Source organism: Daphnia pulex, chromosome 6, assembly GCF_021134715.1.
Source record: "Daphnia pulex isolate KAP4 chromosome 6, ASM2113471v1".
Classification (NCBI taxonomy): Eukaryota; Metazoa; Arthropoda; class Branchiopoda; order Diplostraca; family Daphniidae; genus Daphnia; species Daphnia pulex.
In genome coordinates this window covers 5,917,088-5,931,950 of record NC_060022.1, presented here as the reverse complement: position 1 = coordinate 5,931,950, position 14,863 = coordinate 5,917,088, and the positions used below count along the sequence as shown (strand labels likewise).

General features: G+C 44.1%; 2 long non-coding RNA genes across 3 annotated transcripts in view; one reads left to right on the top strand and one right to left on the bottom strand.

The window, feature by feature from the left end:
* LOC124195614 overlaps nt 1-14,820 on the top strand; it is a 38,875-nt gene extending 24,055 nt beyond the window's left edge. The window contains exon 3 of the long non-coding RNA XR_006875322.1: nt 13,217-14,820. This is a non-coding gene — a long non-coding RNA (uncharacterized LOC124195614). The remainder of the gene's footprint in view (nt 1-13,216) is intronic.
* LOC124195615 lies at nt 110-2,225 on the bottom strand. Of its 2 annotated transcripts, none has more exons than XR_006875324.1 (2): nt 2,161-2,225; nt 110-483 (listed from the first exon to the last, which is right to left on the bottom strand). It is a non-coding gene; the product is annotated as an uncharacterized LOC124195615 (long non-coding RNA). The 2 variants fall into 2 exon arrangements; XR_006875323.1 differs by lacking the exon at nt 2,161-2,225 and adding an exon at nt 603-2,143.
* Nucleotides 14,821-14,863: the final 43 nt, after the last annotated feature.

Genomic DNA, 14,863 nt, shown 5'->3' with positions numbered 1-14,863 from the left:
GCTCGGCCTTTTCCATCATCAAATGATGACGCCGGACGAGGATGCTGCTGACCAATTTCTTTTATGAGCGCATAAAAAAATATTATTATAGTCTGTGTGTATATTGAAACTTGGGAGAAGACGTTTTATTTTGAATACGTAAATGCCAAGGTACAGTTTTCGTTTTTTTCTTCCAAAGTGCCGGGTTATGAAAGTATACCAGATTACAATTTTGAGAAAAAGGAAAATCAATTGGACGGGTATTATACTCTTGTCGTGAACAAACAAAAAACGGGAAAGAATAGGTCGTTTGAGAGGCGGGCAATGACGCTCTGACCAACCGCGGAATCGACGCTGTAGCCTCTAGGAGAAGCCGAGATTGTATAATAAGAGAATATCGCCATGGCTATTACGTTTTTTTCCCCCCTCTTTCCTCGCCAGCAGTTATCTCTCATTTGTTCATTAGGGATATGCACGGATGAGAGCTTCGGACGACCACCCAGTCTGTAAAATAAAATAATTCAATCCCAGAATTTTGTGAAAAACAAAGCAAAAAAAAAACAAAAAAAACAAGAGCAGCGGACATTGAAGGCGGCGATAAGAGAAAAGAAAGATGTATGTACGTGTACATGACTATACATAAAGGATTCTTCTTGTTCCGTGTCGGCTCGAGGCTCCTTGGCATGTGTCTGGCATTCGGAGTTTTTAGTACACACGCTTCTTTTTTGTGTCCCCAATTTGACGCTGCTGAATAGGATCCACTTGAACGACTCATTTTTCTTCATTCATTTATTTCTTTTGACGCGTCTTAAAAATATGCCGTACCGTTTCAACCAGCTGCTACTGCTGCTGCTGCTAACGGAGACCACCTTCAAGACAATGAAACTTGTACGAAAAGAACTTGAAAAACTTTGAGAAATCCTTTAAATAATTCTTCAGTTTACAGGCAACTTTTGTTTGGGTGGTTCTTGTGCATATTCTTTATTCATTTTTTTCGGTCATAGAGTCCGTACCGACTAGTCTTTTCTTTATTTTAGAAGAGTGTCTGCGGGAATGTATAACGCACTTCAATTCGCGTAGCATAGCGAGTCATCGTCAAGTAGTTTTGTGATGTCAATTAAAGGCAGTCACAGTGAAGGGGCGACCGAACTATTTTGAATTCCAGCCTAGATATAATCCCAAAGACTTTCGTACTACGTACTTGTTTCGTTGGTTGGCTGCGAGAAAAGAGGGGATGGGGGGGTTGCTGCACAGTGGCTGATTTTCTCGGGAATCAGTCAAGTATGCGACGCACTTCATTTTGACAAGAACGTCGCCGCCAAGACTCCCGCCAGTTGACGAAATCGTTACTCGACTTTGATATCCAAGAGTTTCGGCTTCTTCGCGAGAGAAATTTGGAAATTGGCTGCAGAATTCAGTAAAGGCAAAGGCTGGTGACAAAGTTCTCCGTGAGTAATAGAAGCGAACAGATGAGAAAGACAGATGAGAAACGATGTCGAGACAAGGGCTTATATTCACAGAGGCAAAATGCAACTCACTGCGACTCTTTTTCCTTTTTTTTGGTTGTTACATTTCAAACGGTATTGCTTTCTGCTACGTATTTGTCATTCTTCAGATGCATTTGGATATATAACTCACAGGTCTAACTATCTCAATAAAGTGTGCAGGTTCACTTTCCCAAACTCACCGAGTCACGAAGACATTGGATTCAATATCAAACTACGCTACGCAATTTTCTGTATTTCCTGTAGGTATATCTCGATTCTTAGTCCTGTTACATTCTCACTTGACAAAAAAGACAATAACGAATAGGTTTCATAGGTGTACACGTGTTAGTGGTGCGCAGTATGACGGCCCTGATGTCGTGGTACAGCAACCCGACCAACCCGTTTGCCTTTCGAGCTCCTGAATCTTGAAAGCCGACACGGTTAAGGCGACACACTTTGAATTAGATTGGTATCCTACTACGCAAAAAGAGGAAGTCAAAAAAGGTAAAAGTGCAGGAACTGGCACTTGCTCCTTTTTTTTTTTTTTTTTTTGAAATCTAAAGATACAGGGGGATGAAAAGTTGAGTCGTAAAAGCCAAACGATTTGGTCGTCGAAGATGTCGATTTACATGTACGACACCTGATCCCGACGTGCATACAAACTGTGCATGTACGTGTAATATAAATGTAATACCTCCCGATGGCGAGAAATCGATACGGTACACTCGTTATTGGAAGCCCCGACTATTACACTGGATAGGAAACTGGAATAATGACGAGCTCGGTCACGCAGTTCGATTTAGTGGGCGGCGGCGGTGGCGGGAAATTCGAACCCTGACCGATCTCCTCCTCCGAAACTCCCTTCTCTCTCTCTCTTTTTTAGTTTTTTCGCCGGACGGACTGTCGAAGCGAAATCCTTTAACAGTAATATACGCATGCAGGACATGCATGCTAGGCGATCAAGTCGAAAGGGGTGTGTGCATATATTTGTCGAAGAGGCGTTGTCACTCACGCTCGAAATATCGAAATCAGTCGATCACTTCTACCACGATGATATGAAAAGTCGAAAAAAGGAATAGAAAAAAGGTGATCAAGAAAAAAAGAGAGGAAATAAGGAGAGCTTTGCCCTGGCCATTGATGGCTGCAAGTGGCTTTTCAAATGTAATATTCAATCGAATCTGCATGGCTCAGCTCCCGGCGTCTCGTTCAATTTCGGCACAGGGGTGCTGGGAATGGCGCCACCCAATTCAATCAAGCTGATCAGCTGATCCGTTTTTCGACATTTCTCCTTCGATGGCTGTGCGCGATGGGAAGGAAGTCGCCGCCGCCGCCGAGGGTGTCTGTCTGCACGCTGTTACCAAACTATCGAGCTGCGCAACGATATGGCCGTGTGCTTTTGTAGACGGGATCCATTTTCAGCTTCGTCAGGCGTTTATATCCTCCTCCCTAATATTATTCAAATGCAACTCCGCAACGCGGAACGGTGTATGTATACACAACACTGTACAACTTTGCGCGCACATTTACTCCTTTTTTTTTCTTCCGTCTTCTTCCGCTTCTTCCCTTTCTTTCGTGAGGGCGTCGTACGTGTCGTGTGTCACACAATGGATTGGTTATATAGTATGTGTGAGCATATAATACACTACCACCGTACGGTAGTTATATCCTTTCACGCCTCCTGACATGACAACGACTTGAACGAAACACAAAATAACTCTACTGCGACACGACATCTCCATTTTGTGAACGGGTACATTGACTCAATCGCATCCAATAATTTATCGATTGGCGTGCATGACTCGTGGCTTTGATTGGATCGATGGCAAGTAGAGTGTGTAGTTGTTCGTTGAAGATTAAGCAGGTTTATACCAGCGCACACACTATACGTCTGGGATGAAATATCAAATTGAATTGATTTATTCCGTCTTGGCGTCCGTATACTCACTGTAAGGCTCAACATGGCCTACCTGCGGGAAAGAAAAAAGAGTCTTTCCGTAATACAGGGAGAGAGGGGGGTGGTACAGGTAGGAGATCCTTGGTCACCTGGAAACCGTCTACAGAGCGAACATAAATGGTGATGGCCAGGAATCCAATTTTCGTCGGCATACGAGATCGAAGAAGACCCTGGATGTGTGGGTGTGTATAGGTCTTTTGTTGTTCACGGGCCAGCCCACCCGGCTCTCTCGTCCGCTCCGACGATTTGGCGAAGAAGAAGCGAATCGATACTCGATGGTGATGATAAGATGCTGGAAAGGTATACAGGAGACCAGGGGAGGGAGAGGGAGAGCAGGGAGGATCAGAAGGTTCAATACTAGGTAGCAGTAACCAAGGTGGGTGCATCTTGTCGTTGTTATTACCAGCCCAGTGCGCACACCTCTGAGGAGAGAGAGAGAGAAAGAGAGAGTGAAAGGCAGTATAATAGTATAAAGCCGGAGCTCAAATGTGCGGCTGACGAAATCTTGTTCAATATTGATGTCGTACTATAGAGAGGGGTAGGTAGACGGTAGGCCCTGTCACTCGCTGTATATGCAGCAGTCGGTGGCTTTGATTCCATGGCGACCGTTTCATCCTAGCGATGCCAACAAGTGTCTTGTCGGTTTTTGCCTTGTCAACATCTCATATGTACGTTCTCTTTTTCTCTCTCTCTCTCCTTTCTCCCTCGTCGTTCAGCAATAATGCCACCTGTGTTCCATCATCAAAGTGCGGTGATATGACAGAGCTTTTGAGGCGAGCCCTGCAGCCGTCCGGTCACGTGTGCTGTCCTCCCCTCCCGACGACTACATTAAACTCTTATGTGTGTACTCCGATGATACACGGATAGGTACTACACTGCGACCGCTATATGTCTGACACGGTTGGGAGATTTTGTTCATGTATTAGTCTAGTACATGCAAGTAACTGCTGTGCATACATACTCATCATCATCACGCCCGGTTGATTTCTACAGCTCGATGGTATGATATTAGTTTCCTCCCCACTCACTTTTTTTTTCTCTCTATTCCATCGCGTGCTGCGCTCTCCGTCCACACATCCGTTCTGATCTCTTATTGTCTCGTTCGACATTGTCTATTTCCATTTTTTACCCCCGCCGTCCCTTATTATTCGTGATTTATTTTTTTGATCGAATGGGAAATAGAAGAGGGGAGATATCAAAATAATGCCCTGGTTATATTTTTTTTGTTTTTGTTTTGTGGCTGGCTGCCCATAGTTGATTTGACGAATGCTTTGTGTCTACTCGTATTTGGTTAGACTAATAGCAGAACTGTATACACACACTATTGATTTCCATCCGTTGATGCGGTTCTTTCATTGCTTTTCGTGCGTCTGGCTCTAATGTTTATGCACTCCCAATGTGTATACGTACAATGCGTAATATGTGTGTATTGTGTGCATGTGTATCCACTAGACGTGCACTACTACTATCCGCTGGATAAAGAGGAGCGCAGCTATTCAGTATTCTCCCCCATCAGCACCGCCACCAATTGTTGTACGAGCAACAACGAGAAAGAGAGAGAGAGAGATGGGATTTATCGATTGCATTCCCGACCCCCTTAGCCCTGCCCGTCTCCGTCACAAAATGAACTTGGGGGCCAAACAAACAAAAACAATGAAAGACTAAAAAGAAAGGAAGCAAACAGCTCGCAAATCCTTTTTTGTTTTGGTGATTGCAAGCGTCTCGATGATTTCTCTTGGTTGTCTCACCGTCACTGTCTCTGTTCTTCCTCTGTACACAAGACAGTCGACTTGTATGTGTGTGTGTCTCTTTCTTTCTTTCTTTGTTGTGTTGAGATGTTTCACGACTGCCAACTTCTATTGTTCGTTTATTCTTCTCTCCTTCGACCACGTCGGGCCAGCCCTGACTGATTGTCGTTGACATTTGGCGTCGCCGCGCGTCGTTGCCGGTCGCCAAGAGGGAACGCTCCTTGAATCTTTTTGGAAGCGGCGGGCCAATTTTCATCTTCACCATATTCTTTCTCGTCCGGAAGCCTCGTGTAGTTACTTGTAAATCCATTAGCTCTTTCGAGCAAATGCAGACGAGCCTCTTTTACTTTTGGGGGGGCTGGACCTATTTGGCCTTTTTTTTTTGTTGCCTTTTTCCCACATTGACGCACATATAAATAAGCGGCAGCACGGGAAATGAATGCCGGGGCGCGTGTCGAGTTCTCTAACTAAGCCTCCCACGCACGCGACGACTTCACTTTTTCTTTATTATTATTATTATTTTTTCGATGGTTTTTTTGAAAACTGCTCCGTACAAGTGTTCTCCCCTCTCTCTGATGGAGTCGTCATTCAATCAAAAGGCTAATAATAATAGCCCAACTGTTCAGTCGATTTTTTTGTGTTATCTCTCCCCCCCCCCTTCCCTGTTTTCTCCGGTCCAAATGGTTCCTATGTCTTCGCCAGTCGTCATCAACGACAACATTCAACCGGACGACGTGCGGTTCGGAGAGGGAAGCCAATGGAAGAATAAGGGACGGACGAGGCAATTTCGCTGAGAGCTCAGACGACGACGACGACGCGAGCGCGACGCTGTCGTTTGAATGCCCAATGCGATGAGCAATGATTCTTTGAGTTTCTACTACCAACATAGAGAGGAACATAAAAGAGCAGAATGGGAATCATTGGACATTCTCTCTCCCCTTTCCTGATCATGATGCTCCGGGCAAGGAATTTCACGTCCGTCGTACAATTACCGGTTGGTTGACTCTACATCATCGCCGTCCGGACGGGTTGCCTTTTTTTTTGTTGTTGACGGTTCATTTTGTCCGAGTTGTATTTTTATCGTTTCAGTTTAGGACCGGCTTTTGTAACATAATAACCGGACAATGCGCAACTCAGCATATCCTCTTTATTTTATTTCTCCCCCGCCCAATTGACAAATGCCGGAATTGCGGGGTTGTGGGCGAGGAAGCGAAAATAAAAAAAAAAAAAAAAAAAAAAAAGAAGGAAAAGGTTAGAAATATTTTGTGTAGGTCACGCTGCTTGCACGAGGATGCACGTCAGTGTGTGTACGTAAACATTGCCGACCCTGGCCACAATGCGCCCGCCCTCATCGGGGAAACTCTCGGCAATGGTTATTAGTTGGCTGGATATTGTTCCCTAATATAATTCAACATGCACGTGCGTGAACGCTTTGACCTCTCCGACTTTCTCCCAATGGCGATGCCTCCGACTCCGCATCCCGGCGATCAGAGCCGTGAATTTCGTTGGCTCGTTTTCAATTGAATTATTAGAAAAGCGCTGCAGTACGCGGTAGATTTAGATCCACCTTCACTATCGTTTGTTAAATTATACAATTGAACTTTCTATCTCTCCCCCCACCCTACGGCGGCTATCCGTTTTCCCATTCACCCCGCCTTTATTTTCTTTATTTTCCCGTGGAAGCGGAACCCTGCTGCCGCCATTTCGCTTCCGTCCTCCTCATCCGCGGTCGTCGTCCTCTGGGCTATTTACTATGCAACGCACACAAGATTCTCTTGTACACACACTGGGAGAAACTAAACTCCGATTCGCTGCTATTGCCAACGGATTTGTCATTCGGAAATGGGAGGGGGGATCCCAACATTCAAGTTGCAACCGTGTGGAGATTTTCGACTTGACTGAAGAAGAGTTGAGTAATTTAGTGAGCTCTAAATGCATAAACTTTCGAAAGAAATGTGAATAGTCAATGTACTATAGGAAACATACAGGGAGTTGTGCCACAAAGGAAAAGGTCAGATTGCTTTCGGAAATGCGTGGGTAATTGCGTATTTTAGGTGGAGACTCTTCGTGAATACATTATCCGTCATTGCTGGCCGGTCGGAGCAAAAAGCAACAGTAGTAGTAGTAAAATACTGCAAGGACTCTTGTTTAGAACGCCTTCAGGAGAAACTTGGCGGGACCTCCACCCGCGTTTGATTAGTTGGCGATCGATGAGCGATGAGTGGAGGATTGCCGGACAGGAATGAAAAATGCACGGAACGGGAAAACGCATCAGCATAGCCAGCCGAGTGGAAACATCCGAAAGTTTGTCCTACGTCCAGCGGACGTGTTGTGTGTAAGCCTTTCTCTCTCTCTCTCTCTATCCCTGGAAATGGCGATGAGACCGGCGAGCTGACGGCGGCACAAGAGACGATCTTCTACCGGGAGGGGGGCGAGGCTCAATCTTCTCCTTTTTGAAATCCGGTTGGAAATGCAAGATCCGGTAGAAGAGCGCGCAGAGGCAGGTTTACTTATGCAAATGCCGGTTGTCATGAGGCCAGCGAAGAAGAAGAAGAACGGCAATGATCAGCTAGAGCGAGAGAGAGAGAGGAATCTGTACAGAGAGCAAGATTGACTGTCTCCTCACCTACGTTTTTACTCGACTCGAGCCGCCACTCCGGGACCGAGGGCGTCTGAGACTGTCAAACGGAACCGTGTATAGGCAAAGCAGGCGAAAGGCGAACGGAGTTTGAGCCGCCACCCGTGAAGTGGACAAGCAAACAGAAATGAAGTGAGAGAGTGAGCTCTCTCTCTCCAGCAGTTCCCTTTTTGTAATTTTTGTAACGAAACTGCCAACGGTCTCTCTAAGGTCCAAACTCCGCTGGATCATTCCTCTTATTTCCCTCGCTCCCAAGTTGCCACCAATCGCTGAGCTCGGTCCGTGAAACAACCTAATAGATCCGACGAGTATTTCCTCCGGTTCCAAGCCAGCTCGACCAAAGGAATATTGTGCAATGGACGGCCCACTTGCTGGAAATCCCTCTGCAGCGAAACTAACCGGAGACGAGCGGACAGCGTAGTTCGAAAGTTCTTCGAGTACATCACCTGTAAGACCCTTCATCCTAATAGGTCGGCGCCTGCTATGCCATGTACGAGTAGACGATCTCAGGTGAACGCACCCGACATGAAAGACCTACGCCATTCAAAGCGAGTTCACCTATAACGAACGACAGGCTGTGTAGGGGGGGGGGGGGCTCTAACATGTGGGGGAGGTTTTATTGGCTGTACTAGATATGTACAAGGTTCTCATATAAAATGTGCAGTCAAGGAAACAGAGTGGGAAGTCCGTTGCTGCACAGATCTTAGTTTTCTCCCCTCGTCCTTGTTGTACTACCTCCGCTGGTTCAAAACTTAACAGACGGCGCGATGTATACCGCTAATTAGAATGACTAAGTTATACGCACGGGGCGGTGGCTCCCGCCACTCAGTCCCTTTCTTGTCGTCGTTATTATCTTTGAGTACAGTCAAAGCGCCGAGTTCAAATCGCATTCGAGCGCAGTTACGCCGCTGATCCAATCAATCCGGAAGGGGCGAAACATTTTTCCACAGGCGTCGCCGTCGTTAAATTCGATCAGGATTCGCACGCTCCTGATTTTCGTTTCTCCCTCCCCAATTTTGGCAATTTCAAAATGAAGAAAAGGGCCGTTGAATTCGAAAGTTACGAGATATTTTGTGTAATCTTGTTGGTATACCTTTCATCTTTTCTTTTTCAATCAATTCTGATATTAATATCCAATTTCAAAAATAAGAGAAGGCAAAAGGAGCGGCTCGTGCTCGGAGATCTTAGCGCTCTGACTTTTATTCAAATATGAAAATAAAATTCCACGTCTTCATGTGTTGTTCAGTGCGATGGGTCTATTTCAAAAAAGTCTTTCGGTATTTTACCTTCATTTTCTCCATTCCATTTGCGTCGGGAGAAGAAACAATTTTTTACGGCATGTCTATAGCGCTGCTGCTGTTGCATCAATTACATACCGAATGAATAACCCGTATGAACATTTTTTTGAAACATACAGAAAAGGGGAGATAAATTGTGTCTAACTTTGCTGCTGTTGAAGGCCGGCAACACTCCACCACTCCGCCTACAAGCGGCGGTGCAACAACAACAACCAAAAAAAAAAAAAACTTTTTTCCCCCGTTCTGTGTATATTAATAGGCCGGTACGGTGCACAATAGTTTGACGTGTTCTATCAAGAATGTTGAAGATCATTAAAAATGTTGTGTGTACCCTTTCCGTAGTACTTTTTTTTTCAAGAGAGAAGAAAACCGAGGCGATGATTACATAGCAGAGATTTTTTTTTTCTTTTCTTCGCAGTTTCGATAGAACCCAGAAAACCGGCGCCCCGCCTATATATCTCTCCTTCTCTCTCTCTCTCTTTGGTGTTATTTAACTTTGCGTCTATACACTTTACCGGACCGGCGTTATCTTCTCCGGCTCGTCCCGCTCGTCTAATATCGATCGTCAGTTCGGCCGGGCTTGATTAAGGGTCCATCCTGAGCGTGCACATATAATTAAAGGTAGTAACCTCACAGTAGAGAGAGATAAGAAGAAGAAACAATTTCAATAGGAATATAGCCAGGAGAAGGGTGGGGTGGGGAGAAAAAGGGGGGTAGAAGGAGGTTGGAATATGTTTAAGCCTTCAGTTTGTGCGAGTTTGCCCATTCCGGTTAAGCTACCAATTATGAAAGTGGGTGTTTGAGTTGTTGTTGTTGTTGTTGCCTGTTGTTGTTGTGCAGGGCATTGTGCCACCATCTCCCAATTTCAATAGGCCGCATAGTCCATTTCGTCCGTTCGTGTGTACACTGTTGATCTTCTCCACTCTGTTCTCTCACTTTACTCCACTTTCTCGCCCGCGTTCCACATAACTATAATCTCCCCTATAATCTCTCTCTCTCTCTCTTCTCTACCCCATTTGGGAAGTTGAGAACATTTTGATAATTGCCATCGAAGTAATAATATTATGTGTGCGCGGCGGAATAATCGAGTACGGTAGAGAACGAACGCACGAACCTTTTGGGAGGAGCGCTGCACCATATCTCCGCAATGAATATATGCGCAGTGCTACAGATCTTAATCGCTGCTCTCTGACTCTCTCTCTGCTTGCTGTATAGGAGAAACTTGTATTTTCGAAATTAAAGGAGAGAACCCAAACCATCCAAAATGAGACATTCTAATAATAAAAGAAACGCGCGTTTGTACTAGTAGCGTCCGCTGTTGACCGCTGCCCTCCCGAACGTCTAATAAATCAAGGCGCCACCATATTTTATTTTTGGGAAAAAAAGTGGCGCAACTCAGTCCATCTGCGGTTGCTGGGCATTTTGACGCTTTAATTAGGAGGGTGTGTTTTCTATGATTTGCATTTCTACAAAGTCATGGGGCCATTCATCGCATCCGAATTTTTCTTTATTTTGGTCGGGCGGGCGGTCAGCACAGTTCCGTTTCTCTCTCCAGTTTCCCTGTCGCCTATAGCTAATCAGATATTGTCCAAGAGTCAACGTATAGACGCCGGCCCGTTCTTTTCTCTCTTTTCTTATCGACTTTCTTTTCCGTCTGAAAGGGAGGAAAAAAACTACAACAAAAATGTAGACACACAATCAAATCAAAAGCTTTCAAAAAATGAAGATGCTATCCGGGGGTTTATTTCAAGCAGAACAGACAAGTTTATATATTAGGATACATTTGAATTAAAAAGTACGCCCCCCTCGCTCTACCTGCCACGAATGAACGAAACGTCTAGAAGACGAACTTTGTGCATTGTATTTGTATAGTCCCGAAAAAATGTTTAATAAATATATGCGGAAGAGAGAGAGAGAGAGGGAAAGAATGGGAGGCTGGCGGGATTATGAAGGATACACACCAAAGTCTGGGAGACTCAATGGGAAAAAATCCTAAATTAAAAAAGGAGAGCGCCTTTTGTCCTATTGTGTAACACGTCGGCCAGGGTGGAAGGGAAATGAGGGAGAGAGAGAGAAACGTCTCTCGTCACTTCATTGACGCAACCCCAGCGTGACTCGATCCATTCCCTCCTTTCCATCACTCGACGGCCAGGCCGGGAGGGATGAAAAGAAACAACAACAAACAACCGAAAAAGAATAAGAAAAAAAAAATAAAAATAAAAACGAGACGAAAGATGATGGAACGCTCTTCCGTCTTCTTGGCATCATCATCTTCTTCTTCGTCTTTGCTGATGGTCCTTCTTCTTCATCTTCCATTTTCTCAGACATTTTATTTAAAATTTTTTTTTTTTTCGGAATTATCTTATCCTCTCATGTGATTGTGGCGGGCTATTTAAATTCCCCTCTGCTGCTCTTTGGAAAGCGAATGGAAACAAACAGGCCAGAGAAATAAAAAAGAATCGTTACTGTTGGCCGATGTCTATAGCGCTGTTGCTATTAAGATTTCTACGATTCAGTTTGAAAATGTGGTAACGATGAAAATGGTCACGAAGTTGACCGAGATCCCGGTCACCCGCCAAAGTACCGGAGTCAAGAAGTTTCTTCTCTCTCCTTTTCGTTTCGCGCGACAGATTCGTGAGATGACCTCAACTCTCCATAAATAAAAATAATCAAAACTAAAACAAAAAACAAATTGGTGAAATAAATCCAAGTAGCAAAAGGGGGAAATGATTCACGTTTGGGTGTGTCTGGGCGCAATTATTGGAGAGTCGATTAGCCTGGCACGATAAGCATCTGCTTGATTTGGCTTCTTATTATGTCTAAATCATGAAATCGCGTCATGCAGACACGTGAAAGAATGCAGTTAATGAGTTACCTGGAAATTCAGAGGCGACAGGTCGAAAGAAGAGGAAAGCGTTGCTGTCGGAGAAGGGCAACATACTCTGCGGAACAGACCGAAGAGATGGAGCCGTGGAGGGGGGAAAAAATAAGAGTCTCAGACACTGAGCATTAGAATGGTATGCATGAAGCTCTAATTATAATCAGCTCTTGATTTCCTTGAATGCAGCGTCTAGAGCGCTAAACATTTAGAAGAACTCGACGGGAGTCGAACGAACGATCATTGAGCTTGCGCTTGATTACGTTCAACTCGGGCAAATAATCTTATTATCATTTTAACTTTTTTGTTTTTTGTTTTGTTTTTTTGGTTCGAGAAATAACATCCAGATTCTATGAACTTGCATACATGAACACATAGTTAGTAAGGGCTTCCTAGCTATACAGGGGAGCCAAAGACCACAGAACGTTCATGGACCTTTATCGCGTGTGTGTACCATTTTGTTTCTCCCAGTAAAAATAAAAATGGAGAAAGAAAAAAGAAAAACCCTACTACACTCGTTTATCACCTGTTTCCTTATTCTTTCGTCAGCTCCGGTAGATAGTATAGCGACCAAAAAGTTTTACATCCCACACAACTAAATAATTTTTTTTCTTCTTCTTTCTGATGCTCTAAAAACGAGTGGAAAATAGACCGAGAGAGGGGGGTCAAGGGTTGGGTCCATTTCAGGGTCGGAAGCCATTACTTACACACAAGAGGACACCACAAAATTGAAGAAGAAACAAAAAAGGAAAAAAAAAAGGTAAAGGGGGCTGTGTGTGCGTAACACAAAAATCAGACTGTAGTACATGCGCAGGGGATTGACTAGATATAGGAACTGAGCGCCTTTATGACATATACGATTAGGCGGTCGCTGCGTTGAGTGCACCCCTCTTATAAGTTAGCTCTTTTTTTTTCATTTTTACTATTTCATTCCTTTACTTTTTTGTGTGTTGAATTCTTTTACGTTATATAAATGCATAAGTGGCCCGTTTTTTTAAACCAGCGACATGACCACAAAAAAAAATTATTTAAAGGAGGAAACAGCCCAGGTGTGCTCCAACCTGAATTCTTTTTTTTTTCTCCATCTCGCCCTAAGATACGAGTGATCCGATTTTTGTCCGTTTTTCTAAACCCCTAAGTCGTTAAACGGAAAACAATTTTTTTTGCCGTTTTTCAATTGAAATTGGAATGTACACCAGTTTTCTTTTTTTTCTTTTTTTTCTTTTTTTTACAGATTATTGTCCGGAAAGTTTATAAAAATGCTGTGCCGTACCCTGAAAAAAGAAAAGAAACGGGTTACAATCCATTTTGCGACTTTGCCGACATCCCCTCGGGCTAGAAATATTCCGTTGCCGATCCACATAGATTTAGAAATCCATACTGAACACAAATAAATATTAAATAAATCCCCCGCGCCAATAAAAAGAAGAAGGAAGAAAAAAAAAGAAGTATCAAGAATTATAGACTATAGACGAGAGTCTGAGAGTCTTGAGTGAGAGCTCTGTATATGGTTATTTTTCCATGTGTACTATACGGCCGGTATATCTATCGTGAGTGAATGCCGAAAGTGCATCGAGTCAATCCCCCCCTCCAGTGGATGTTGGCCAAGATCCAAGTTGGGTGGACGTTCCGTTCTCCGACCAAGAGGAACAGGAACATTATCACGCGGAACGACAATAAGAAAAGAAGAAAAAAAAAACGAAAAAAAGTTGAGAGTCAGAGAGACAGGGGAGAACCGGTTATGACTGAGGCGAACTTTGACCGCCCGCTGGTTTTTTGGCCATATAGAAAAACCTCTTCGCTAGCTGCGATGGCCGTGGAATTCCGCCTGGGTCGGATCGCTCGTTCGGTCTCATGCGAGCGTCGAGTCGAAAACTGGCCTTTTGCCTGCATCATCGGCCAACAACAACCAGAAGAAGAAAAAATGAAACGGTTCGCGTGCGTTGATCCTGTGAAGGACCAACAAGGTAACTCACTTATATAGAGATGTTGTTGGTGTGTGTGTGCACCTCTCTCCTATTTATTATTATCATGCCGGAGAGATTTTTTTTGGGGACGCAAACAGCAACAATCTGATAACAGTTAGCGAGACTCGGGAGGACAAGGGGGAAATCGTATATATACATAAAGAGGAAAGAGTAGAGAGAGCTAGAGACAATTGACTTAACGTTCGGTTGGTTGGACGCCCGAGAGCGTCGTCGTCGTCGTCTTTTTCGTCCCTTTTTTTTCCTTTTTCTTTTCTCCCGAACGGATTATCAAAAGTCAAGTGCTTTGGTCACGTGAGGACGCAGACGCCGAGGGTATATATAATACGTCTATACCTTTTTTTTCCCGAAAGTTTCTTCATCTTTTGTGTGTGTGTCCGAGACAACCGGTGAAGAAGAAAAATGTTTTGACATGACAAGCGCTTCTCTGTGATGTTTGACAATTTCCTCTTCTTCTTCTTCTTCTTCTTCATGCGGGTATTTGACTCTATTGTCTCCTTAATTGTCGTCGTTATCTTCTTCTTCTTTAGCCTCGACTCTTCGGCGGTTTTTTTTTTCTTCAACTTCTTCTTCTTCTTTCTGATTGCACGCCATGTCGCCGTTTGCGAAGATGATTGTCGACTTTTCTTCTTCTTCTTCTTCTTCTTTTTGTCGAGGCTTTTAAATTATGATAGACGTTAGGAAAAAGAGACGTGGCGGTCTTGTCCTCCTCGTAATATGTGATGAGTCGAGTCGGGGCGTGACCTCTACCATCTTCTTCTTTCGTGTGTGGTAATTCCTCGTTGGTTTGCCGAGCAAAATAAACCCGTTTCTTTTACTTTGGCTAGAAAGAAAATAAAAATAAATAAAATAAAATGGGGGGGAAAAAAAAGTTACAAAAATTCTTTTAATATTTC